General features: G+C 42.9%; 1 protein-coding gene across 7 annotated transcripts in view; it reads left to right on the plus strand.

Annotated features, from left to right (window-relative positions):
• Nucleotides 1–24,772, plus strand: part of Chd9 (chromodomain helicase DNA binding protein 9) — a 227,019-nt gene that overhangs the window by 60,504 nt on the left and 141,743 nt on the right. The window contains exon 1 of one of the 7 annotated variants that reach the window (XM_031340819.1): nucleotides 13,949–14,067. The exons of 4 other annotated variants lie outside the window; for them this stretch is intronic. The gene's annotated coding sequence lies outside the window, so the exon portion shown is untranslated. Of the gene's footprint in view, nucleotides 1–13,948; nucleotides 14,068–14,110; nucleotides 14,285–20,978; nucleotides 21,000–24,772 lie in introns of those variants that run through there. 2 more of the 7 variants (XM_031340821.1, XM_031340822.1) reach the window with 2 other exon arrangements.

Raw genomic sequence — 24,772 nt, forward strand, 5'->3', positions numbered from 1 at the left:
AAAAAAAAAAAAAAAAAAAAAAAAAAAAAAAAAAAAAAAAAAAAAAAAAAAAGAGCTATAATTCGTTGATAACAGTATATGATGATTACGTGTATGATTCAAAATAATAACTTGCAAAAAAAAGGCAATTTTGTCTTTTTGTTATTGTTGTTGTGGTAACAGAGAAACTAAGGTTGGGTGAGGCCCGGGCTAGCCTGGACCACCAAGACTGGGATGCATAGCTGTCCACCATGTTTTCCCCAGGCTCCCTTAAGGTTGCTGGTAACTCAGAAGTCAGGTGGCAGGAGGACTTTTGTTTGAAGCTGTCTTCAGATCCTCTAGCAAACTGCTTTCAACTCCAGCTTTCCAGAGCTTCTTAGCCACGGGAATTGCCTTGAATAGAAGCAGCTAACACACAGCTCTTATTGTTCACTGCCCTAATCTCAACCGATCAGAGAGGATCGTGAATTTAAATTGCCCTTTCGAATGACCTGGATTTTTTTTTTCCCCAGTGGGAATGAAAGAATTTCAGATGTGGGATGGAATCCGTTGATTTTCTAATGTTTCTGCTGAGTTTCCCCTGATGTAAAGAAACCTGTTTTTCCACACCTACTTTAAGGGGTTCAGGGTCCCTAGTGGGACTATGTGTGGAGAAGATGCAACACAATTATTGATTACCGGACTTTTTTTTTTTTTTTAACTTAGCACCTTGCTGAGGAATAATAAAGCAAGGCGAGGCGATCCTACCAGTACCTTTCCTCAGGTGCTAATCTAGCATGTAGCAGCCCTAGGTAGGGTAGGGCAATGCAATTAGCTTTCTAAATTATAACTTCTATTCCATCCAGTATCTTAACTAATCTGCTACCCACAGAGACAAGGGTTAAGCCCTGACTGGTCTGTGACCTGTTATGTCGACCAAGCTGGTCTTGAACTTACAGAGTTTCACCTGCCTCTGTTTCCCAAGTGCTAAGATTAAGGTGTGAGCTATTATTCCTGCCTGATATACCCTTATACCACCATTGTGACTTTAAGGAATATCCTTTGTTCTATTGGGTTGCAGTTGGGTCTTCGCTGTAGTTTAGTTTCTTCCATTGTGCGTGGATGGTGTTATCAGGGGCTGGATGAACCCAAGGAGGCCTCCTAACCTCATGCCCAAAAAACCCGAATTCCAGCCCAGTTTCCTTGCCCACGTAAAACACCGCTGTTGGTTTTTCCTTTAAGTTCGCTTCCAAGACAGAAGGCTACTCATTTTCACTTGCACACTCTAGTACTTTCAGGGAATACTTATGAGCACGTTTATGAGGAACAACGAGGCAGACAGCATAGGCGCTATTCTCACTTCCAGCACGAGAAAACTTGCTGATCAGTTAGTCAGTGACAGCTTGCACTGTGGTTCAGATAACAGTCTTTTTATCCTGTACCCTTTGCGTTGTACTGCAATCCTCTGGCCTTTTGGGATTTGGTAGTTTGTTTATTGTTGTTTTGAGATAGGGTGCCACTGTAGAAACACAGAGGCCTGGCTGGCCTCTGAACTCATTCTTTGGCTAAGGCTAGCCTGAGACCCATGATCTTCCTGCTCGGCCGCCCAAGTTCTGAGCTGAGAGATCCCACAGCAGGTTTGTCATTTGACCAAGCTACTCAGAACTGGAGAATGGCTTCCAGTTTCTTCCCATTGAAAGTCATTTCCTCCCCCCTCCCTGCACACCCCTTTTGTCCTTTAGAAAGGGAATCTCATTTTGTAGCTCAGGCTGGCCTGGAGATCACAATCCTCCTGTTTGAATCCCTGGATGATAGGCATGCTTCATCTTGTCGAACACGTGGGACAAGGATTCTGCCACTCGGCAACACCCCTAAAGCAGCCTAGAGTGGTATTTTTCTCTCTTGTCTGCACAAGTCATTACGTGCAGAGTTTTAACATCCTTATGACAAGGCCTATCACCCCGAGGTGTGGGCAGGGCATGAGTAAAGACAATCTTCAAGTTTCTCTGGAGATGTTATTATGCAGTGTCTTTGTCTGTCTTCTGTTGCCATGACAAAACATCTGACACCAGGTATTTTAACTTATGTAGAGATTTATGTAGCTCAGGGTTCTGGGGGCCAAAGGCATAGCGCTCATATCTACTTTTTTTTTTTAAAGACCTATCCGTTCATTATATGTAAGTACACTGTAGCTGTCTTCAGACACTCCAGAAGAGAGTGTCAGATCTCCTTACCAATGGTAGTGAGCCACTATGTGGTTCCTGGGATTTGAACTCAGGACCTTCAGAAGAGCAGTCAGAGCTCTTAACCACTTAGCCATCTCAACAGCCCCTCCACATCTGTCTTGTAAAGCCATCAACACTGTCATGGGGGGGGGTTACCCCTAAAACCTCATTTAATCCTACTTTTAAAGGCCCCACCTCCAAATGCCATCAGCATAGATGGAGTTGAGGATTAAGTTTCTATCTTGAGGACATTTGAGAGACATTCAAACCATATAGCACACAGCAAGGCTTTTTTTTTATATATATATTTTATTCTTTCTGAGACAGAATCTTACAATATAGCCCAGGCTGGTTTTGAACTTAGTATGTAGCAGAGTCTAGTCTCAAACTTTCCATCTTTCTGGTTCATACATGCTGAGATTGTAGGTTGGAAACAGCATGTTTGACTCATAACATAAGGTTTTAATAGATTTTATTTTGCAGGATTTTGTGACATACTCCTTTATCCCAGCCCTTAGGAGGCAGAGGGAGGCTGGTCTCTGAGAGTTCAAGGACAACCAGGGCCACACAGAGAAACCCCATCTCATAAAAAAAAAAAAATGTTATTTTATTTTTACATGTATTAGTGTTTTGCCTGCATGCATATCTGTGTACCACATTTGTGCTTGGGACCTGCAGAGGTCAAAAGAGGACATTAGATCCCTCGGAACTGTAGTTCTAAATGGTTGTGAGATACCATGTGGGTGCTAGCTACCAACCCTGAGTCCTCTGCAAGAACAACCAAGTGTTTTTAGTCACTGAGCCATCTCTCTAGCCTCTGCTGCTTTGTTTTGTTTTATTTTTTTGTTTTTGTTTGTTTTTTGGTTTTTTAAGACAGGGCTTCTCTATGTAGTTGTGGCTGTTGTGGAACTCACTCTGTAGACTAGGTTGGCCTCAAACTCAAAAAGATGACCACTACCACCCTTCAAGAACATTTTTTGTTTTGTTTTGTTTTGTTTTTGTTTTTCGAGATAGGGTTTCTCTGTGTGGCTTCTCTATGTAGTTGTGGCTGTCCTGGAACTCACTCTGTAGACCAGGCTGGCCTCGAACTCAGAAATCCACCTGCCTCTGCTTCCCAAGTGCTGGGATTAAAGGCATGTGCCACCACTGCCCAGCTCAAGAACTTTCAATAGAAGTGTCCAGTGTCTAGAGCTTGTTAAATGGCAGATAGTTGTTTTCCCTGATTCAGAGCCCAGAACATCAATCATATGAGACCTGTGCTGTCCCACCCAGGTGTCTCTCCAGCCCAGTGGCAACAACAGCTGTTTCTGCTAGAACACTACTCGTGTCTTAGGGAACAACTCATTCCGTGTAAAATACACATTTATGGAGCAGCCAGGTACTTAGAATACTGTGAGAAACCACACCGGACCTGTTTGTGCCTCAAGCTATTTTCTTTCTAGTAGATAGAAACAAATAATAAACAGGTAATCAGGATGTGATAAGTGGTAAGGAGGGACTGGGGCAAAGGAAGGCTAGCTGGAGGTACCAAGTTCCTCCTAAGCCTGGGAGTTGGAGGAGGGGCGTCCAACGCTTCTGTAAACACAGGAAAGCAGAGGAAATAGGTGAAGAGGCCCAGACCAGACAGGCTGTGTACTTAAGCAACAGAAAAGACACAGGCTACTCTTAGTTATCTAGAAAGGGATTAGCTGATTGTGAGAAGTGGCAGCCCGACCTTTCTTATCATTTACACAAGTGACTCAGTGTGTCCTTGCCAAATAATACACACTCTGCAAAGGAACTGCACAGAGAAGCATCCTTCAGGAACCGGGGTAATGTGTGGCAGACAATGACAAGTGTCACTTTACTAGCCTAAAATTGCTGCTGATGAGGGAAGTTTTGACATTAGGCTAAAGGGGAAAAATGCATTACAAACTTGATACTCAGAGGATTTTGTCTAATCCCTTAGTCTTTTATTCCTCTTGCCAACCATCACTTGAGAATAAGCTGTTAGTGTACAGGACTATGAAATACATGCTACCAAGCATTGGGAGTATGCTCAGTGGTAGAGCACCTGCCTAGCACATATAAGACCCTGGGTGCAGCCGGGCGCTGGTGGCAAATGCCTTTAATCCCAGCACTTGGGAAGCAGAGGCAGGCGGATTTCTGAGTTCGAGGCCAGCCTGGTCTACAGAGTGAGTTCTAGGACAGCCACGACTACATAGAGAAGCCACACAGAGAAACCCTGTCACGAAAAACAAACAAACAAAAAGACTCTGAGTTCAATTGTCAGCGCTGAAAAAAAAAAAGTAGAATCCAGATTGTCAGTGAGGCAAACTGGCCCTAGACATTTGGTTCTCTGATATAGAAATATAGATATTGATATAGATATAGATGACATTGATATAGATGATGTAGATACATATACATATATGTGTATATATTCTCTCTGTGTATATGTATATATACACATACATATATTCCCATATCCTAGGCTGATCTAAACTACAAATGTAGTCAAGGTTTACTTTGGCCTTATTACCTGCTCCAAATTTCCAAGTGTTGGGATTATAGTAGGCACATGTCATTGCACTCAGTGTATGTAATGCTGGGGAATCTAACCTAAGGCTTCATGAATGCTAGGCAAATAAGAGTATTTGCTCTACCAACTGAGCTACCTCACCAGCCCCTCAGCTGTTCCTCCATCTCTGTCTTTTTCTATCTGTTTTTCTGTATTTCTATCTCTGTCTCTTCTATCTGCCTCTCTCAGTCTCTCTGTGGTGAAAGTAGTTGTGGTGGCAGGGCCTCATGTGGATGTAGCTCCGGCTGGCCCTTAATTTGCTGTAGAATTGAGACTGACTTTGAATTCCTGCTCCTCTCATCTCTCCCTCCCAATGCTGAGGTCACAGCATGCGCCTCTGTATCCTGCTACATTGTAGCCAAGATAGCCCTTCTTAATCTATTCCACTCTAGGAAAAATCCTGAAAGGACACCAATGAGACTTTTGGCTGTTTTCTTTAAAAGTTTACATTGTATCTTTTTAAATGTCTGTCTTGCCTGCATGTATGTCTGTGCACCACTTGTGTGCCTGATGCCTACAGAGAAAGAAGAGAGCATTAGATCCACTGGGACTGAGTTATAGGAAGTCATGAAGTACTATGTGAGTGCTGAGAAATAAACCTAAGTCCTTGGGAAGAGCAGCCAGTGATCACAGGCTTTCTTGCTCTTCCTTCCTTCCTTCCTTCCTTCCTTCCTTCCTTCCTTTCTTTCTTTGTTTCTTTCTTTCTTCCTTCCTTTCTTTCTCTCTTTCTTTCTTTTTTCTTCCTTTCTTTTTCTTTCTTCCTTTCTTTCTTCCTTTCTTTCTTCTTTCTTTCTCTTCCTTCCTCCCTTCCTTCCTCCCTCCCTCCCTCCCTCCCTTCCTTCCTTCCTTTCTTCCATCCATCCTTCCTTCCTTCCTCCCTCCCCCCTCTTCCTTCCTTCATTCCTTCGTTCCTTCCTTCCTTCTATCCTTCCATCCTTCCTTTCTTTCTCTGGTTTCTCTGTGTAGCCCTGGCTGTCCTGGAACTCACTCTGTAGACCAGGCTGGCTTTGAACTCAGAGATCCACCTGCCTCTGCCTCCCAAGTGCTAGGATTAAAGGTGTGCATAACTACCAATACTCACCCAACAAAGTGAAAGAGAAAGAGAGAAGGGAGGGACTCCAGGTTCTATTTCTTCTGAGTGTTAGAAAAGATAAGATGGGTAAGATATGACAGCTGGTGGAATGCTTGCCGAGTTTGCACAGGGCCCTAGACCAGAAACCTCGTGCCTAATACAAGAAGGCATTGTGACACATGCCTGCCATAGAAACACTCTTGAGATGCAGCCAGGAGGACAGAAGGATGAGAAGTTCAAGGTTATTATTGGCTACTTGGCAAGCTTGAGGATAGCCTGGGTTATATGAGGCCCCCATTTCAATAATAAACAAACAAACAAACAAACAAATCCAGGATTTTTTTCCCTAAAAGTAAGATGACTATAATGCAAAGCAGCTGATTAGAAAAATACATCCAGTTTCCTTTAGACGTTTGCTTTGTTTATTTATCTCTTTAAGATGAGGTGTCACTATGTAGCTCTAGATGATCTGCCTAGAACTTAGCATGTAGCCTAGGCTAGCCTTGAACTCACAGAGACCCTGCTGTCTCTGCCTCCCAAATGCTGGGATTAAAGGCGTTACCACCAGACCAGCTCCATTAGCTCTGGGCCAAGTAGGAGACATTGCTCATGTTGTTAGTGGTAACAACTGCCAAAATTAATTTCAAGAATGGGTGAGTTGGTGTTTGCCTGCTTCATAAGATTCTTTGCCATGAGGTCAGAGGACAGCATCTGTCATGCCCGTGGTTATATCCCTGGCACCTAGTACTGCTTCTGAATCACTAACAATTATATTGAATGCATTCATTTCTCAAACTTCAGCCCTATTTTATGCATCAAAATTCTCCCCAGATGCAGCTGCAACTTTTCCAACAGGAAATATATGAACCTAGAAGTATATATGTGGTCCCAGTAGAATCAAATGCACAAATAGGGAACTGGATACTCAGAGATATTTATCAATGTTAGCGTCCAAACTTCATTTTCCTGAAGACCTTCTAAGGGTAGATAGGACAAGCAGCTGTTTATAGAAACTCACAGTGTGAAATTAGAACTGTGGAGCAGGATGAGGCTTTGAAGTGTACTCCTAGAGGAAGGGATAAAACTAAATAAAACTTAAGTATTCTAAGATCTATTCCTGATCAAATAGGTCTCTCTGAGCAAGAACCAGAAAAGCATCTCTCGCCGAGCAGGTGGATTTCTGAGTTTGAGGCCAGCCTGGTCTACAGAGTGAGTTTCAGGACAACCAGGGCTATACAGAGAAACCCTGTCTTGGAAAAAAAGAAAGACAGAAAAAGAAAAGAAAAGCATCTCTCTGGCTGGACATGGCCTTTGTTATTGTCTTTCGACTCTAGACTGGAAAACAGCATTACTAACTGAGCATGTGCTTAATCTACAGCTAAAAGTCTGTCTACCCTCTGCTAGCTCATAAATGAGCTTAGAAACAAAGTCCAAAGAGCTTTCTAGTGATATCCTTCACGTCTGTCTAAGAAAATCCCCGAGTTCCTCACTGAGTCAAGGCAATTTTACAACTCCCAGGGAGCTACTGGGAAATCAATGTTTAGTCACTGATGAATCAACCAGACCCCCTTTCGGGTTCTTTCCCTGGTGTAGAAGGATATGTGAGTTGCTCAAGCTACCTTTAGTTTAACAGATAGACATGATGTTATCTCCTACAATATAATGGAATAATATATTCAAGTTAGGACCCTACATAAAATGTATACGTTTAGTGTTAATAATTATTATTAATCTGTAAAAGTACATTTTTTGTATGTTTTTTGAGAGCTTTGAGATTTTTGTTGCTGTTTTAAAATTTTTATTTATGTTATGTATATGAACGTTTTGGTACCTCTGGAGGTCAGAAGAGGAAGTCAGATCTCTTGAAACTAGAGTTATGAATGGTTGCAAGCCACTTCATGGGTACTGGGAGTCAAACTGTGGTCCTTGTTGGAAGAGCCCCCAGTGCTCTTAACTGCTGAGCTGTCTCTCTGGCCCTTTGTTAATTTTTTTTGAGGCAAGATTTATCTGTAATCCAGTGTGGCCTCAAACTAACTGCAGTCTTCCTGCCCCAGCCCCTTGCGGGCTGCTTTTACCAGTGAGCGGGACATTGCCAGAGCTCCTCCTTGGACCATGTCTCATTCTTTTTATAGCCGGGTAATAGGTTGTACATACATACCTCTGTTTGTCTTTCCGCTAGGTAATCGCCAGTTGGATTATTTCCACTTTGGGATTATGAGAATAAATCTGCTGTGAACACTTGTGAATAGGTTTCTTGCAGGTACTGCTGGGTCAGGTGGCAGCTGTGTTTTGTGTTAGAATGACGTGTTTTGCAGAGTAACTGCCATCACCTGCATTTCTACCAGCAGCGTAAGCTACCCTGGTTTCTCCCATGCTCCTTGCTCTCTTTATGATTATAGTCATCCTAATGGATGAAAGTGGTTTTTATTTGCGTCTCTTCATCATTAGGCATATTTCTATGCGCATACTGGCTGTTTGTATATATTTTTGGAGAAATGTGTACCCAGATATTCTGACCACTTTCCAATTGGGTTTCTGTATTCAGACTGAGCCTCATGTATCCCAAGCTCACTATGTATGGAAGGTGGTCCTCTGCACCTTATTTTTCTTCTTTTGGTCTTGTTAATTGTTTCCAAGGAATCACTAGTTAGATTTAATCATCCCACTACTTGGGTTTAAGAAAGAATTTCCAAAACTCAGCCATATTTGCCGATAATAAAACATACATGGGCTGGAGTTGTTGCTCAGTATACTACCTGCCTAGAGTGTATACGGCCTTGGCTTTGACAGAGTATCTCTATTTAGCACTAGTTGTTCCAGAACTTGCTATATGGATGAGGTTGGCCTCAAAGTCACAGAGATCCTCCCACCTCTCCCAAAAGCCTTATTTCTTAATCCCATCCGCTTCTTCCTAATTACAGGTTTATCTCTTATCTGTAGCATGGTTCCCTAGGGTCCTTGGGTAATTGAGGTAGGGCCAACTTTCTTCTGTGAACCATCCATGATAGAATTTATTTCTGGACTTCTTGTTCTGTTCTATTGATCCATATGTTTGTCCTTACATCGCTACCACACTCTTTTTTGGTTTTTCAAGACAGGGTTTCTCTGTGTATCTCTGGCTGTCCTGGATCTCACTCTGTAGACCAGGCTGGCCTCGAACTCAGAAATCCGCCTGCCTCTGCCTCCCAAGTGCTGGGATTAAAGGTGTGCGCCACCACCGCCCAGCCGCTACCACACTCTTAATTACTATAGCTTTAGAGAACATTTTGAAATCAGGAGTCTGGATTCTCAAACTTTCTTTCCTTTCACTGTGCCAGCTATTCCATAGTATATGGGTTCAGCTTAAGCTGTCTCAAGTCATATTTGCTTCTAGTCTGTTTTTCCTGCTGGGTTCTGAGCAAACTGTAAAAGGTAAAATTGTTAGTGTCGTGTGTAATGGTAGAAGGCCTTCCTTGTTCCCTATTAATGACACGGAGACCTTTATGTTTATTAATAAGCTTCAGGCATTATATCTGGGCAGATTCTGAGCTATTCTAACCTGTCAATGCTGGCCTGGCCTACTTCCCAGCCACGTGGCCCATTATATGCCATCTTGGCCCCGCCCCCTGGCCTCCTTTTTTCCTGTCCACAGAGACCCCTTGGGTACCAATTGAGACCCTTCCCCTGGCTCTCAGGGCTCAGAAAGTCCCACCTTTTCCTCTCCTGCCCACTATAAGATGATCATCTCTTATTGACCAATCAGAAGGTGAGGACAGAGAACAAGGTTTTCAAAATACTGAGTCGGGAAATGCTTCATAATCATGACAATACCAAAGTCCCAACTGCCACCCAATCTCATCAGCATAGTGCACCAAATACATAGTGCACCAAAACATCCCCCAACAGTCCTGCATGGAACTTTAACAGCTCTGATTTCAGGTTATTATCTTAAGATAAGCCAGGCATACTCTAACCAAGATGAAGTCACTTTTCTCTTAACCTATAGAACTTGGAGGTTGGGTATGGTGGTGCACACCTGTACTTGGGAAACAGTACTTAGGAAAGAGAGGCAGAAGCATAAGGAATTCAGTCATCTTTAGTTATAGAGTGAATTTGAGCCTAACCTGGGTCAAGAGTAACCCTGTTTCAAACAACTAAAAATGGGGAAAATTGGCGGTGGGGGGTGGGTGGGGGGAGATCCAGCTATCCTCCTTCTGTAAACAACACTCTCGATAAATTTCCCCCAGCAGTGTTAGATCTTTCTAAGATCCATGTGCCTCTCCTTCGTTGTTCCTATGGCAGAATGGGGCCCATCCCTGTACTCAAGCACTGGGGCATCTGGAAACATATGGGCATCTCTTTTCAGGATTTAATAAAAATCAGTTCTACTCCTGACTATTCTAGTTTCAAGCTTGAATGTATCAGTTTGCTCCCAGAGTGAACAGGTACTGGAAGGAGATGGTAGTGAGATCACGTATCTGGCTTTTGTTTGTTTGCCTTTTATTTGTTTGCATTGTCACTTACATTTTCTGGTGTCAACTAGAGAAGTCAGAAGTCAGATATGGAGGTACATCTGGGGGAAAAAATCATTTTTTCAAACTTACAGAAAAAGTTTACTAATTTGCATGGTGAGATATTCTTTTGGAGACCTAAGTTGAAATGTCTTTGCAGGGAATTCTACCTTTTAAGGTGTCAAACTAGTTACCCCAGCCCTTCAAAATAAAGGATTTTATAAACATAAAATAGGAAACTCAGGCTGAAGGCTGGATGCCGTGTAATGGTTGAGCAGTACAGATGCTGAGACCAGATAGTTCTGTGTTTAAAAATTTCTGTCAGTCAATGACTCTGTAACCAGGACAAATTCCAAACCTTCATGTATAATACTGGGAAAAAAATCCTTTCCTCAATGAGCAGTTGTAATGATCTCTCTCTCTCTCTCTCTCTCTCTCTCTCTCTCTCTCTCACACACACACACACACACACACACACACACACACACACACACACACAGGTAAAGTGTAGTAGCTCTCAGCACAGTGCCTGGGAATGGTTACATGTCAATAACTGACATCTACTGTAGGATGTGGAGTGGAAAACAGCTGTGTCACGGCACCAGCTTCCAGGCAATGGATCACTGTGCCCATGGCTGTGAGGCCTTTTTGCTTTGAGACACTGCTTAGCAATGGAGCTGTTCCTTCTTTGGAGTGAGAAGGGGTTCCCGTGGTCCATTCTGACCACTACTTGGCTTTGGACATCCACAGACTGATAAGAACGGTTTTTACTAGATTTTGATGTTGTTTGTGATGTGGATTGTTGCTAACTTCAAGGCACCATGTTGTTTCAGTATCATCCTCTGCTATATTTTGGGGGGAATTCATTCTAGAAATATCACTGACAGTACCACCAGGATTTAATAAATAGATGGCTCCAGTTGTGATCTCAGCACTTGGGAGATAGAGGTGAGAAAGACTACAAATTCAAGGCTAGCCTAGGCTACATAGCATAGCAAAAACCTGTCTCAAAAAACTAAGCCATATCAATCAAGGAAAAAAAAAACCCACCAGAACAACAACACATCGAAAACCAGTCACTGAATAGCCAAACTATGTATTAATAGTACCAGTTGAAAAAGTTGTGGGGAAGGTGAACCCCACCCAAAAGAATACATAAAATCCTGAAACCCTGATAGTTTAGGGCCAGCAAAATGGTTCAGTTAGGTAAACATGATTTCCCACATGAGAATGATCCCCAGGACACATATGGTGGGAGAGAGAAATGACACCCCTGTGCTGTCCTGTGACTGCTAAACACATGCAAGCTCATGAACACAAGTATGCTCACACAAATATGTGTAGTGAATTTTTTGTTTGTTTTTGAGAGAGGGTTTCTCTGTATAGCCCTGGCTGTCCTGGAACTCATTCTGTAGACCAGGCTGGCCTCGAACTCAGAAATCCACCTGCCTCTGCCTCCCAAGGGCTGGGATTAAAGGCGCGTACCACCACTGTGAATTTTTAAAAATTTGAACTTTAAGTTCACATATCATAAAACACCAAAAAGTAAATTAAAAAGAAAAAAAAAAAAACGTGTTTGATAAAAAGCATTGCAAAGTGTCAGCCTTACCATGATGGAGACATATAAAAACAACCAGAGGTTTAAAATAAACGGTATTGTGGAGGCGTTTATTACAGAAATAAATTCTACACATTTTTGAGGGCACTCACAGATTGTGAGCACAGTGATGTTGATAATTATTGATGTTCTTTAATCACTAGCTATACATAATTACCAGAAAGCTGTGTTCAAGAGACCATGAGTTTTCCATCACATCATGGGGAGGAAAGTTTTTTTCAAGTAGCTGAAAATTTTCATCTATATGGAATAACTTTTGCAATGCCAGATAAATGGTACTGGCCTTAGGTTTGACTCAAATTAAGTTTGCAAAACAGAACACTATACAAATAAGCAATGTAGGGAGTTGAGAGTTCCAAGGGCATTGACTGCGCATCTTAATTCTTCAGTGTGGTTCTTGTTACTAAGTATCCTTTAGAGGAATCACAGCTGTAATTGTAACCTTTCTTTCTGGCACCTTTTCCTCCCAGCTCCATCAGTATCTCAGCTAGAACCATCTACTCTGGAGGTCATGAGTATTCGCTCATTTAAAAAATGAGATTACTTAGGTAGAAGATGTAGTTCCTGGTAGAATGCTTGGTTAACATGGAGAAGGCCCTTTAAAATACTGGCTTCAGTGATGACTCAGTTGGCAAGAGTGCTTGAAGCCCTTGCTAGTTTGGCCACCGGAATCCACATGTTTGTTGAAAAGACAGAACTGACTCCTGCAAGTTGTCCTCTGACCATCACATATCCCCTCTCTCATAAAGAGATTATAACATTTTAATTAAAAAATTAACCACTTCACCACGTGTACCGCAACTCATTCTGGTCATGTACAAACCAGGTCGACAGTGTTCCTATACGGAACCTCAAACTCAGGAGATTTTGATCCACTAAAGGATGCATGCATGGTAAGTCCCACCCACACTGGATTTAAAAACAGTAAGCATAGATAGGTAGGTTTATCAAAGTTCAAACCTTCAGCTTTTTGTCTATCTTAAACCTGACTAGGGATTGAAGAAAAAAATTAATTAGGTTATAAGGTCAGTTCTGGGTCTGAAAGTAGAAGCTGATGGAATTTTAGAGCTGGAATACTTTTAGAAGATCTGTCCAGCCTCTTCGTTTTACAGAAGAGAAGACCAAGGCCCTGGGACACTGAGACAATGTAGGTCAGTCAGTTAATTAGTGACAGAAGGAACTCCTGTGTCCCAGCGCCTTCTGAAGATGGTGGTTTTCAAATGCATGCTCAATTCCTGAACCAGCTTAGCACACCTATCATTTATTTATGCAGTCCCTCTTTCGTTTTTTCCCTTCCCTTTTCTAATGGCGATCCGGAAGGTGAGCCCTGAACCTGGGGCAGCCTTCCCACTCGAAGCACGCGGTCGCTTAGATTAGGACTCGGTCCCGGCGCCTTTTCTGCAGCAGGTGCTCCGCACCTAGCTTTCTTTAATCGCTGCATCATAGGCGGCGGCCTTCGCGGGGCTCCCGGTTTTCACAGAACACGCGTGTCCCCCGGGGACGTGGAGAGCACGGAGGACGTGGTGGGTCAGAGCCACGCGGCTCGGAAGCGCTTCCAGAGCCCGCGGTAGTGACCTCGGCGCCGACCCCGCAGGCCTCGGGCAGCCGGGGCGTGCCCGCGGGGCCTGACGTGGCGGGGGCCTGACGTGGCGGCGGGGGAGCGGGGCTCTGCACTGCCCCACGCTCCGGCCAGAGGGCGCCCGGCCACAGCCCTTCCCCGCCCCGAGGCCGCCCGGGGCTGCGCGTGGAACCCCGCGGACCGCCCTGGGAACAGGGTAGCAACCCCGCCTCCTGCTGCTGCCCTCCGTCCGAGGTCGGGCCAGGCCGATGGGGCGCGGAGCCGCGTGGGGATCCTCCTTTCTCGGGTAGCCCTAGCCGGACCGAGCGACGACCCGAGCCGCACCGGTCACGGCCGCCCCTGTGCGCCCGGGCCAATCAGCGGCGCGGTCACAGATATGCAAATGAGGTGCCGGTTGCTGCGGGAGTGCCGCTCGCAGGGGCTGGTGGGGTCGCGCTGGGGGAGTGAACCCGGCCAATCAGGCGGGTGCGTGGCGCGCGGGGGAGGGGGCGGGGGCGGCGCCCCTGTTCGCCTCCCTCCTTCGCTCCCGGCCGGGCGCTGACAGGGGGGCCTGGCCGAGCAGCCGGTAAGTGCCGCCGCTCGCCGCTTGCCTCCCGCCTCCTCCGGCGTGGGGAGGACACCCCGGGGCGCAGCGGGACAGCAAAACATTGCTCAACTGGTGGAGACTGGCGGGGGAGGGTCCGATTGCCCGGTGGTCGCTGGAGGCCGCCCCCGCCCGGCCGGCCGCGCGTGTCAGTCTAAGAGGGCGAGGCGGGGGGCGGCGGGGAGTCTTAGCCGTGGCGGTGAGTACATGCGCCTCCCCCCAGCCGCCCGGAGAGCCCGGGCTCCCCGCTCTTCTGGGGCAGATGACTGGGGCTAGGGGCCGGGGAGGGGGCGCTACCCGCACGTGCAGCCGGGCACACCGGGGCCCGCCCGCCTGTCATGGCTGCAGCGGTGCCCTCGCCCCTAGTCCGGTACCCCGGGTCGGGACCCGGCTCTGCGCCTGTTGCGTGGGCCGGAGGTGAACCCCGGTGGGCCGGGCGCTGCTCGTGCCCCCCCCCAGGGTCGGTCCCCGCCTAGGCGCGGGCTTCCCTCGTCTGGCAGCCTCGTCCCCCGCCCGGTGTCTCGCCTCGGTTACTCGTGACAGGGCGCCCCGCGCGAGCAGTGGGGTCCCCGGAGCACAGCACGCCCTCAGCACTACCTCAAGCTTTGCTTCTGGGTCCCCTCTACCGCCTTCCCCACGCCCCGGAGGCCACCTTGAGGGCCTCTCGGCGTCTGCAGCGGGTCCCCGCCTGCCAGTGCGGCTGCTTTCTCAGAGTCTGTCAGGGTGTGGGACGTGTTGGGTGGTTCCAAGGCTCTCCTCGCGGACATCCATCCCGAAGCCAAGCACGGACCCGGAAAGCCTGTGTGTCTTCATGGCCTGTCACAGCTGCCAGCTCAGAGAGTGATTTGCTTGTTCCTTTTTTGGTTTTGGTTTGCCTGGTAAAAAGGGAAAGCAAAAACTTTTCAGGACAAAGTAGATGCGCATTAAAGTTGTGACACAGTGAAGTATTAACAGTGCTGCACGGTTACTTTTCTGGGGAGCTTGCTCCTGACCCTAATGCGACTTTTATCCATTCACTTGAACTTACCCTATGTAATAAAGTTTATTAATAAAAACCATCACACTGGGTTGGAGAGATGGCTCAGAGGTTAAGAGCCCTTCTGCTGAACCAGAGTTCAGATCCCAGCACCAGATCAGGCAGTTCACAGACATGTGTAACTCCAGATTGATGCTGATTTTGTGGACACATGCACACGCACGTGTACACACATACACCAAAAAAATTTAAATATTTTTTAAAGTTTTAATTTTATGCATGTGGGTATTTTGCCTGCACACACAAGATATATATATGTGTGTGTATAAATGTGTATACACATGTATAATACACATGTATAAATGTGTATATATAATACACATGTATATATATACATATACATATATGTATATATATGTATATATACACATATATGTATATATTACACACACATATATGTATATATATATACACACATATATATGTATATATTACATACACACACACACACATATATATATATGTATATATATATATATATATGCAGACTTCCCTAGTCCCTCAGCCTTGTCCCCTGCCTACTGTCTCGCTTTAGTTGCTCGTGACAAGGTGTCCTGAGCAAACAGTGGGGTCACTGGAGCACAGCACACCCTCAGCCTAAGCTGCCATGTGGGTGCTGGGAATCGAACCTGGTTCCTCTAGAGGAACAAACTGTGCTCCTAACCGCTGAGCCACTAGAATTACTATTGGGAGTTAGTTTTCCAGTTTTGCTGTCACGTTTTATGACCTCAGTTCTCTAGTTCTTTGACTTATGTTTTGAACAGAAAATAGGGATTGTTTTATGTAATGTTACTCTATCTAAACATAACTGTACAATCATTCTGAAAGAACCATGAGGTCTGTAAACACATACATACACAGAATACAAACTTTAGTGGATTTCACATTTGGAGGATTGGGACGATGTTTTCAGTTAAAGGATGATCACAGTGTTTCTCTTGAATGTACAACACTTAAATTTAGATGGCCCCTTTTGCTAACAACAGGCAGCATAGAGCCTTAGGCTGGATGTTGGATAAATGTTTCGTGAAATTAACCTATTCCTCTGAGCATGTTAAGCTATGTTATATATTCCAGAAGACTTCTGTTTCTAGTGTGGCTTTAAGGATTCACACTAGCTACAAGTGTACAGAACTTCAATTTTCTCACTGGATTTAATAATTCACTGGTCTGTAAGTGGTGGCATAGGACTGTAATCTTAGCACTGGACAGCAGAGGCAGGAGGATCCCTGCAGATGAAATGGGTTTCAGCCTGACTAGGACTACAGAGCAAGACCTTGTCTCAAAAACAAACAACCGCAAAACTCCCATTAATTACCAAAGTATTGTTATGTGTCCTTCAGTTTCCTTTGAACTGCAGACAGTGTGACAGGGGCATGAAATGCACTGGGGAACAAATTCAGAACTTGTTAATAGTAACTTTATCATACTGCAATAATAAGTATCTAGGTAAAATGGATATGTAGTAAAAAGACACCCACCCCCCCACCCCCCACTGGCTCTCACACATACCGGCCTGTGATTGAGTAGAAGATGTTGTTTTAAAGGCACAGAAAATACTATTAGAAAATAACAGGGAGCTGGGGTAACATTAAAAACCTTTTCTTGGAGGACTTGTTGAGACTGTGTCTTAACTAGCTATGAAACTATACTTAGATGTCTTGACTCCTGTCAGCTCTAATTTCTTGGATACCAGAAGTAGTAGCATAAACCATTTAATCTCAGCTGGGCAGTGGTGGCACATGCCTTTAATCCCAGCACTTGGGAGGCAGAGGCAGGTGGATTTCTGAGTTCGATGCCAGCCTGGTCTACAGAGTGAGTTCCAGGACAGCCAGGGCTATACAGAGAAACTGTGTCTCAAAAAACCAAACCAAACCAACCAACCAACCAACCAACCAACCAAACAAACAAACAAAAACATTTAATCTCAGAACTCAGGTGGTAGAGGCAGGTGGATCTCTGAATTTAAGACCATCGAGGGATGCATGATGAGACCCTGTATCAAGAACAAAGAAAAAGCCCTTTCCCCTAGTTTTAGAATTTTAGGATTTTGAGTATTTCATGACATACATTTTGTGTTAAGAAAAGGCAAAGGTTGCCGGGCGGTGGTGGCGCACACCTTTAATCCCAGCACTTGGGAGGCAGAGGCAGGCGGATTTCTGAGTTCGAGGCCAGCCTGGTCTACAAAGTGAGTTCCAGGACAGCCAGGGTTATAAAGAGAAACCCTGTCTCGAAAAACCAAAAAAAAAAAAAAAAAAAAAAAAAAAAAAAAAAGAAGAAGAAGAAGAAAAGGCAAAGGTTTAAAACAGATAGTAGTATAGTTGTTTTTTTCACACACACAAAAATATTTTTAAAAGAAAACACTCCTGTCAGTAGGTATGCATTGAGGTAAGAAAGTATTACCCTTAATGAAACTATAGAAAAACATTAAGATGAATGAAATAACAGAATTTTCACCTTAGAAGTGTCTGTCACCTCAACTTTATTTATTTATTTATTTTTTAATTTTTATTTTTTATTTTTGTTTTTTCGAGGCAGGGTTTCTCTGTGTAGCCCTGGCTGTCTTGGACCTCACTCTGTAGACCATGCTGGCCTTGAACTCAGAAATCCACCTGCCTCTGCCTCCCAAGTGCTGGGATTAAAGGCATGCCCCACCACCACTAAGCAGTTACCTCAACTTTAATACCCACCAAAACAGGGTCGGATCTATCTATCTATCTATCTATCTATCTATCTATCTATCTATCTATCTACCTATCTGTCCTAGAATTCTCTAAGTAGACCAGGCTGCCTCAGATTCACAGAGATCTGCCTGCCTCTGCTTCCCAAGACCTGGAATTAAAGGCATTTGATACTCTACCCTGCTTCAACTCTTTATTTAAAGCAATTGAATGCACTCTAATAGAAGTCGTATCCTGGGTGGTGGTGCATACCTGTAATCTCAGTGTTGGGGAGGTGGAGACAGGCATATTTCTGAGTCTGAGGCAAGCCTGGTCAACAGATCAAGTTTCAGGGAAGCCAGGGCTTCACAGAGAAACCCTGTCTCAAAAAGAAAAACAAACAAACAAAAACAAACGAAAAATCAATAAATCAATAAATTGGCAATTTGTATGTCCTACTTGTGTGTGTGTGTGAGTGCATGTAAACTGGGATTTGCTATATTGCTCAAACTGAGTTCAAACTCATGATTCTCTCGAAATAAATCGTAGTACTGTTGTGCCAATGTGCCAGATTTTGTACAGATTCTGTGTATGTGTATGTAGTGCTAGAGATCAAACTTTGGCCTTTTATATACATTACATGTACTCTACCACTGAAATGTTATTTTTCTCAGTCTCCTTTTAATTTTTTCATGTTTTGAGACAGGGTTTCCCTGTGTCCTAGAATTTGCAAGATCCACCTACCTTTGTCTCCCAAGTGCTGGGATTAAAGGTTTATGCTACCATGCCCAGCTCATAAGATACATTTTTTTTGTTGGTTTGTTTGTTTTTTGTTTGTTTTTCAAGACAGGGTTCTCTATGTAGTCCTGACTGTCCTGGAACTCACTCTGTAGACCAGGCTGGCCTGATTTCAGAAAATCCACGTGCCTCTGCCTCCCAAGTGCTGGGATTAAAGGCGTGGGCCACTACTAATAAGATACATTTTTAAAAGATACATTTTTAAAAAGATATCTTTTTATTATTTCTTTTGAGACAGAGTCTCAGTATGTAGCCTTGGCTATTCAGGAACTCAATATATAGGCCAGACTGGTCTTGAACTCAAAGAGCTCCTCTTCCTTCTGCCTCCCAAGTTCTGGGATTAAAGGCACATGAAATCATGCTCATTGTGTCTGTTTAACTTTTAAATTTGACTTTGTGTGAGACAAGTGTTTTGCCTACATGTTTGTATGTGTAACATATGGCTGGTTGGTGCCTGTGGAGGTCATAAAGCATTGGATCTCCTAGAACTGGAGTTATGGATGATTGTGAGATACAGTGTGGGTACTGGGAACCCAGGTGCTCTGAAGGGCAGCAAGTGATCCAGAACCATCTCTCTATCCCCTTTAAAATATTTTATTTTACATGTATGAGGATTTCACCTGAATGTATGATACGGTACTATAGGTGTCTAGAAGAGGGAGTCGTATCCCCTGGAACAGTAAGCTGAGAATTCTGAGAGCTGAATCCAGGTCCTCTGGAATTGCAGCAAGTGCCGTTAACTACTAAGCCCTCCATCTCTCTAATGCTAAGATATTTTTTTAAAAGAAAAAAATAGCTGAAGTAATTGATGTAGTGGAGAATTTTATCAGGTTACATATAGTATGTAAAAATACATAGATAAGTATATAGAAAATGAGGCGGTTGGTCAGAGTAAAAGTATGTTGATGAATGTTTGAAAGGTTTAAAAGCCATAAATTGCAGAAGAAAGTTATGAACATTTCACAAAAAGATTTGAACCTTCTAAAGTTTTCTAATTATAGCCTCAACACAGGAGATAGATTACTTACATGATACAACATTTAGCCTTCTTACACTAACTTCACTAATCAGAGTTGCTGGTTAACTATCTTTATTACTATTTTTGAGAACTTGGTGCCTCAAGAGAGAAGGGGGCTTCATGTTATAGCTTTCCACCTATTGGAACTTAACCTGCTTTGAATACTCACATCTGAATCTGCCTTATAAACAGAATCATCTTTTGTTATTGTGACTCTTGAGATCTCTCCTCCCTATTACACATCCTCATTATACCCGTCTCACTTGTTGAACACACCGCACATAACCTCTTGACTTTGTGTTAGCTGTAAGCTTTCAGGAACGTTCTTGTTCCTCCTTTTTTTTTTTTTTTAGAAAGAAATGAATCCAGTGGCACTGGGAAAAAGGGAGAAAGGAGAGCCCCTGTTGTAGCTTGTCCTTTTGGTGCCAGTGGATTTGTGTCATGACGTCTTCCTTTAATTTACCATACTAGATATAACACATTAAGTGATAATATACAAAGCGACTCTTGCCTTCATGAGACCTACAGTCTAATAGTGAAGATATAACAAGTAAATCATTGTAAAATGACAATTGTTTTGGTGAATCCAGTGAAGGAAAAGAACATTGTTATGAGATACAGGTGTAAAAGATCTTAGAGTCTGTGGTTTCAGAGTGTCCCAGATCATGGCATTTAACTTATGACATTTAAACTAAGGACCCAGAAGGATAAAAGAAGAAGAAACTTTCTGTGAGAAGGAAAAATATATTTGAAGACTGTGGGAAAGAACTTCATTAATTTTTTTTTTCCTTTTCTTTAAATACTGTTTTGGAGCCCGATGTCGTAGCATATACATGTAATCCCAGAACTTAGGATGTGGGGACAACAAGATCAAGAACTCATGGCTGGTCTTGACTCCATAATAAGTTTGAGACCAGCCTGGGCTACATACTCGAGACCTTATCTCAGAAAGCCACTTTGAAAATGTGTTGGAGAAAGGCAACAGTGAAAGCAATGATGTTGTAGAGCTGTAGCTGTTGAAGTGAGGCAGCATGGTGGCTGGTACTGTGGTAGCTGCCATAAAGATGCTGTAGAGTAAAAGCTTATGCACCTTCTGGGTGTGTTATAGATGTCCTTCTAAGTGTGTTATAGATGTGTGTGTTTAAGAGAAACTGAGCAGCTGATGAGCTGTGGGTGGGTCGGGTACCTGGGGTGGGTGGTTGGGAAGCGGGCTTCTTGATGTTAGGAAAGGGATCGGCAATCATTCCATTGTCGATTTCTGGCTTAAGGAACAAGATGATGGTGTGTGATTTGCTGAGATGAAGATAATGATGAGTGGAAGAAAGGGTTTGGCAGAAATCGAGTTTCAAACGTTATCCGCAGACCAGTGCTTCAGAAGGTTGAGTCTGCCTTTATGTAAATGGTAGGTGCATCGGGACAGGTTTAATGTATGTGTGAGACTGCAGTAAGATGTATCCATAAAGTTTTTTTTTTCTTCTGTTGCTTGTTTTTGAGATTTGTATATTAAGACAATCTCATCTGACTGGCTTAGAACTCATTATGTAGACCAGACTGACCTTGAACTCACTGCAAAGTTACTGTTTTAGCTTCCTGAATGTTAAGGCTACATACAGGTGTGCACTACCACACCTGGCTTTTTCAGAGAGTATGTTTTGTAAAAGAAGAAGCAACATTCCTACTTATATTAAAACTTGATAACTAGGGTCTGGGGACATGGCTTAGCAACTAAGAGCACTTACTACTCCGCCAGTGTAGTTTGGATTCCAGCACTTACATCAGGCAGCTCACAAATGCCTGCAATACCAGCACCAAAGGATGCTGGCCCACTTCTGGCCTCCATGGGCACCTGCATATGCACATGTGCACACATATACAACAGACCCATACACACATACACATACACATACAGAGCTAAATACATCTTAAAATAAAACCTTTTTTAAGAATCATTTGATCTCTAACAAATATACTATAGTTCTTGAATACTTATTTTTAAAACCTTTTTTTTCTGAGACAGGATTTCTCTGTGTAGTCCTGGCTATCTTGGAACTTGCTCTGTAGACCAGGCTAGCCTCAAACTCAGAGACCTTCCTGCCTCTGCCTCCCTAGTGCTGGGATTAAAGGCATGTGCCACCACCACCCAACTAAACATTCTTTTCCTAAAAAGATTTATTTATTTTATATATATGAGTACACTGTAGCTAACTTCAGACACACCAGAAGAGGACATCAGATCCCATTACAGATGGTTGTGAGCCACCATGTGCTTGCTGGGAATTGAACTCAGGACCTCTGGAAGAACACTCAGGGCTCTTAACCATTGAGCCATCTCTCCAGTTCCCTAGCTAAACATTCTTTAAAAATTTAGATTATAAGATTATATTAGATATGAAGTTTTGAGGGTGCAGTGAGTCAAGGCACTCATCAAAATTAAGAGCGTGGATCCAGCCTCCCAGAAGGAGGACTGACTCCTCCTGCACGTCGCCTTTTGCTTTCCACACATGCTTAAAATATAAGGTGGGCAGCAATAGATGAGTACTTTGACTTCTAATCTCCATACTTGTATATGCACACGTGTGCCTACACATACATATGAACATACACATATACATCGTTGATAAACAAAATTAATATAGGAATGTTTAAATGTTATAGCAGTCCTTTGGAAAAAATATTATTTGTATGTGTGTGCGCTCTGGTGTGTGCATTTGGAGATCAGAGTAAGGCTTTGTGGAGTTAATTTTTTCCTTACACTTTTACATCCAAGTCCACTAAAGGGATTTCAGACTAGACTTCACATTCCTGTTTAGTTTTCCAATTGAACCAACTCTGAGATAGAGAAGAAATTGAATTGCTTGTCTAAGTATACAGTACACAGTATACAGTATACTTACTGGTTTTACATTGGTGAAAATATCTTAAAATCAGCAGTATGCAGATATTAGGAAGTCCTATTGTAGACCAAGCTGCTTGCCCTTTGTTGAGCGACATCCATTTCTGTTATTTATAAATGTCCCCACATACTTCACCATGTTATTTTGTTGTTGTTTTGAGCTTGGCCCTGGAACTCACTGTGCAAGCTAACTTGGCTCAAACTCCTGAAACTCTTCCTATCTCAGCCACCCATACCTACAATTACAGTCACGAGGCACTCTGCCTAGCTCAGTTAGGTTTTTAAAAACTATTTTTGTTAAATTATGATAGATGTGCAGAAAAGCATATAAATCACATGTATACAAGTCTGTGATTTATTACAGGGTAAACACATCTCTGCAACTACCACCCAGGTTAAAAAAAAAAATAGAACGTTATCATTAGCAGTCCGGAAACTCCCCGCATAGGCCTTTCTAATTACCACCCCCTTTCTGTCTTTCCAGAGGGGCCGTTACTGACTTCTGTAACCACAGATTAGTTTTGCCTGGTTTTGAACTTTACTACGTGGAATAATATGCTATGTATTCTTTTTGTAGTTTTTACGGGATTCAAATATGTCCATGTAGAAACAGTACTGTACATATTTTCATTGTATTTATCCTCATAGACACAGATTTAGTTTTGGACTATAACTCATCATACAGATACATGAGCATTTGTGTATTATGTGTCTTAGCAATTTGTATATTATGTACACATATGGGTGTGCATTTCTAAGAGTAGATACAGAGTGCTTACAGATATGTACATGCTCAACTGGCAATAATGCCTTCTTGGATTCCAAATTTGTTCTAATTCACACATATAAAAATGCATAAAAGTACTACTTATCAATTCAGTTATGTGGTTTTATTAACCTACTAATGTATTTAGTAAGTCTTCATTATCTTCAGAGGTTAATATTGATGATAGATTTGTTTATTTTATAGATATGTAAACTACTGGTAGTTGTAAGCCACAACTAAACCTGGGTCTTTTATAGTGTAGTAAGGAGTTTTAACCACTGAGCCATCTCTGCAGCCTGATACCTTGTCTTTAAAAGTTTATTTTATTTTTTTTTATTTTTTAAATAGGTCAGGTGTGGTGTCTCATGCCTTTAGTCCCAGGGCTAAGGAGTCAGAGGGAGGTAGATCTCTACAAATTGAGGCCATCCTGGTCTACAAACTAAGTTCCAGGATAACTAGAGCTAGCTACACAGAGAAACCTTGAATACAAAAACCAAAACCAAAAAACATAAAACATAAAAAAAAAGAAAGAAAGAAGAAAAAGAAAAAAAGCTTTTAAAAATGGAAATTAGCAGACAGAATTTCCAGAGCTATTGATGGAACATATATATCCTGTAAGCAGCCATCTAAGTCATTCTTTTCTCATAGCCTAGGCCAGAAATTGCAGGCATTAGCTGGCTTCCTTAAAGAAGCATGAAGTTGGGTTTTATATCTTTAGTAAGAAATATATCTTAGAACAATCATTTATAGTATTTGAAGAAAAATGGAATTTCTCAAATATTTGAATGTGAAATGGCCTTTTAGAGGTTGTTTGAAGACTTGACTCAGTTTTGAAATGCTAAGTGAATTTGGTAGACATGATGAAGTCCTGAATAGAACTTGAATGTCTTAAATTACTTCAAGAACAACTCCAAGAAAGAGAATCCATGGCAGTGTAGTGTCAGAAAAACCAAAGGAGTTTCTATGAAGAGAAGTGGTCAAGTGGACTGGCCTTAGAACACATTTGAGCAGTTTCCTCGTGGGCTGACCTTTGTGGTAGCCACACCATAGATGAGCTACTCAGACAATCTTCCTCCGCTTTTGTACTCAGTGTGAGTGGTGTGTGTACCACAGCATGAATGCGGGGTCAGAGACTACCCACCTTCCACCATCTGCATTCTAGTGATAGAACTTGGGTTGTCAGGGAATATACCTTCTGAGCCATCTTTAGCAACCCTAAAGACAGACAGATTGACTGTCTGTCTTCCTTTCTTTTGTTGTTTGGTGTTGACATTGTTAAGGATGAGGTGCCCAGATTGGTTGATTTTTATGCCACTTCATGTCACCCCAGACCTAGCTATCGTCTTTATTAAAGCAATTGTTTTTATTATTGTATGACTTTCTACTCTCATGATGATGTTTTACATGTTTTATGTTTGTTTTGTTCATTTTTGCTAGCCAGGAATAGTGGTGTATACCTGTAATGCCAATAATGATTCAGGAAACCAGCCTGGGCTACATAGCCAGATCCAGTTTC

Source organism: Mastomys coucha, unplaced genomic scaffold (genome assembly GCF_008632895.1).
Source record: "Mastomys coucha isolate ucsf_1 unplaced genomic scaffold, UCSF_Mcou_1 pScaffold22, whole genome shotgun sequence".
Classification (NCBI taxonomy): Eukaryota; Metazoa; Chordata; class Mammalia; order Rodentia; family Muridae; genus Mastomys; species Mastomys coucha.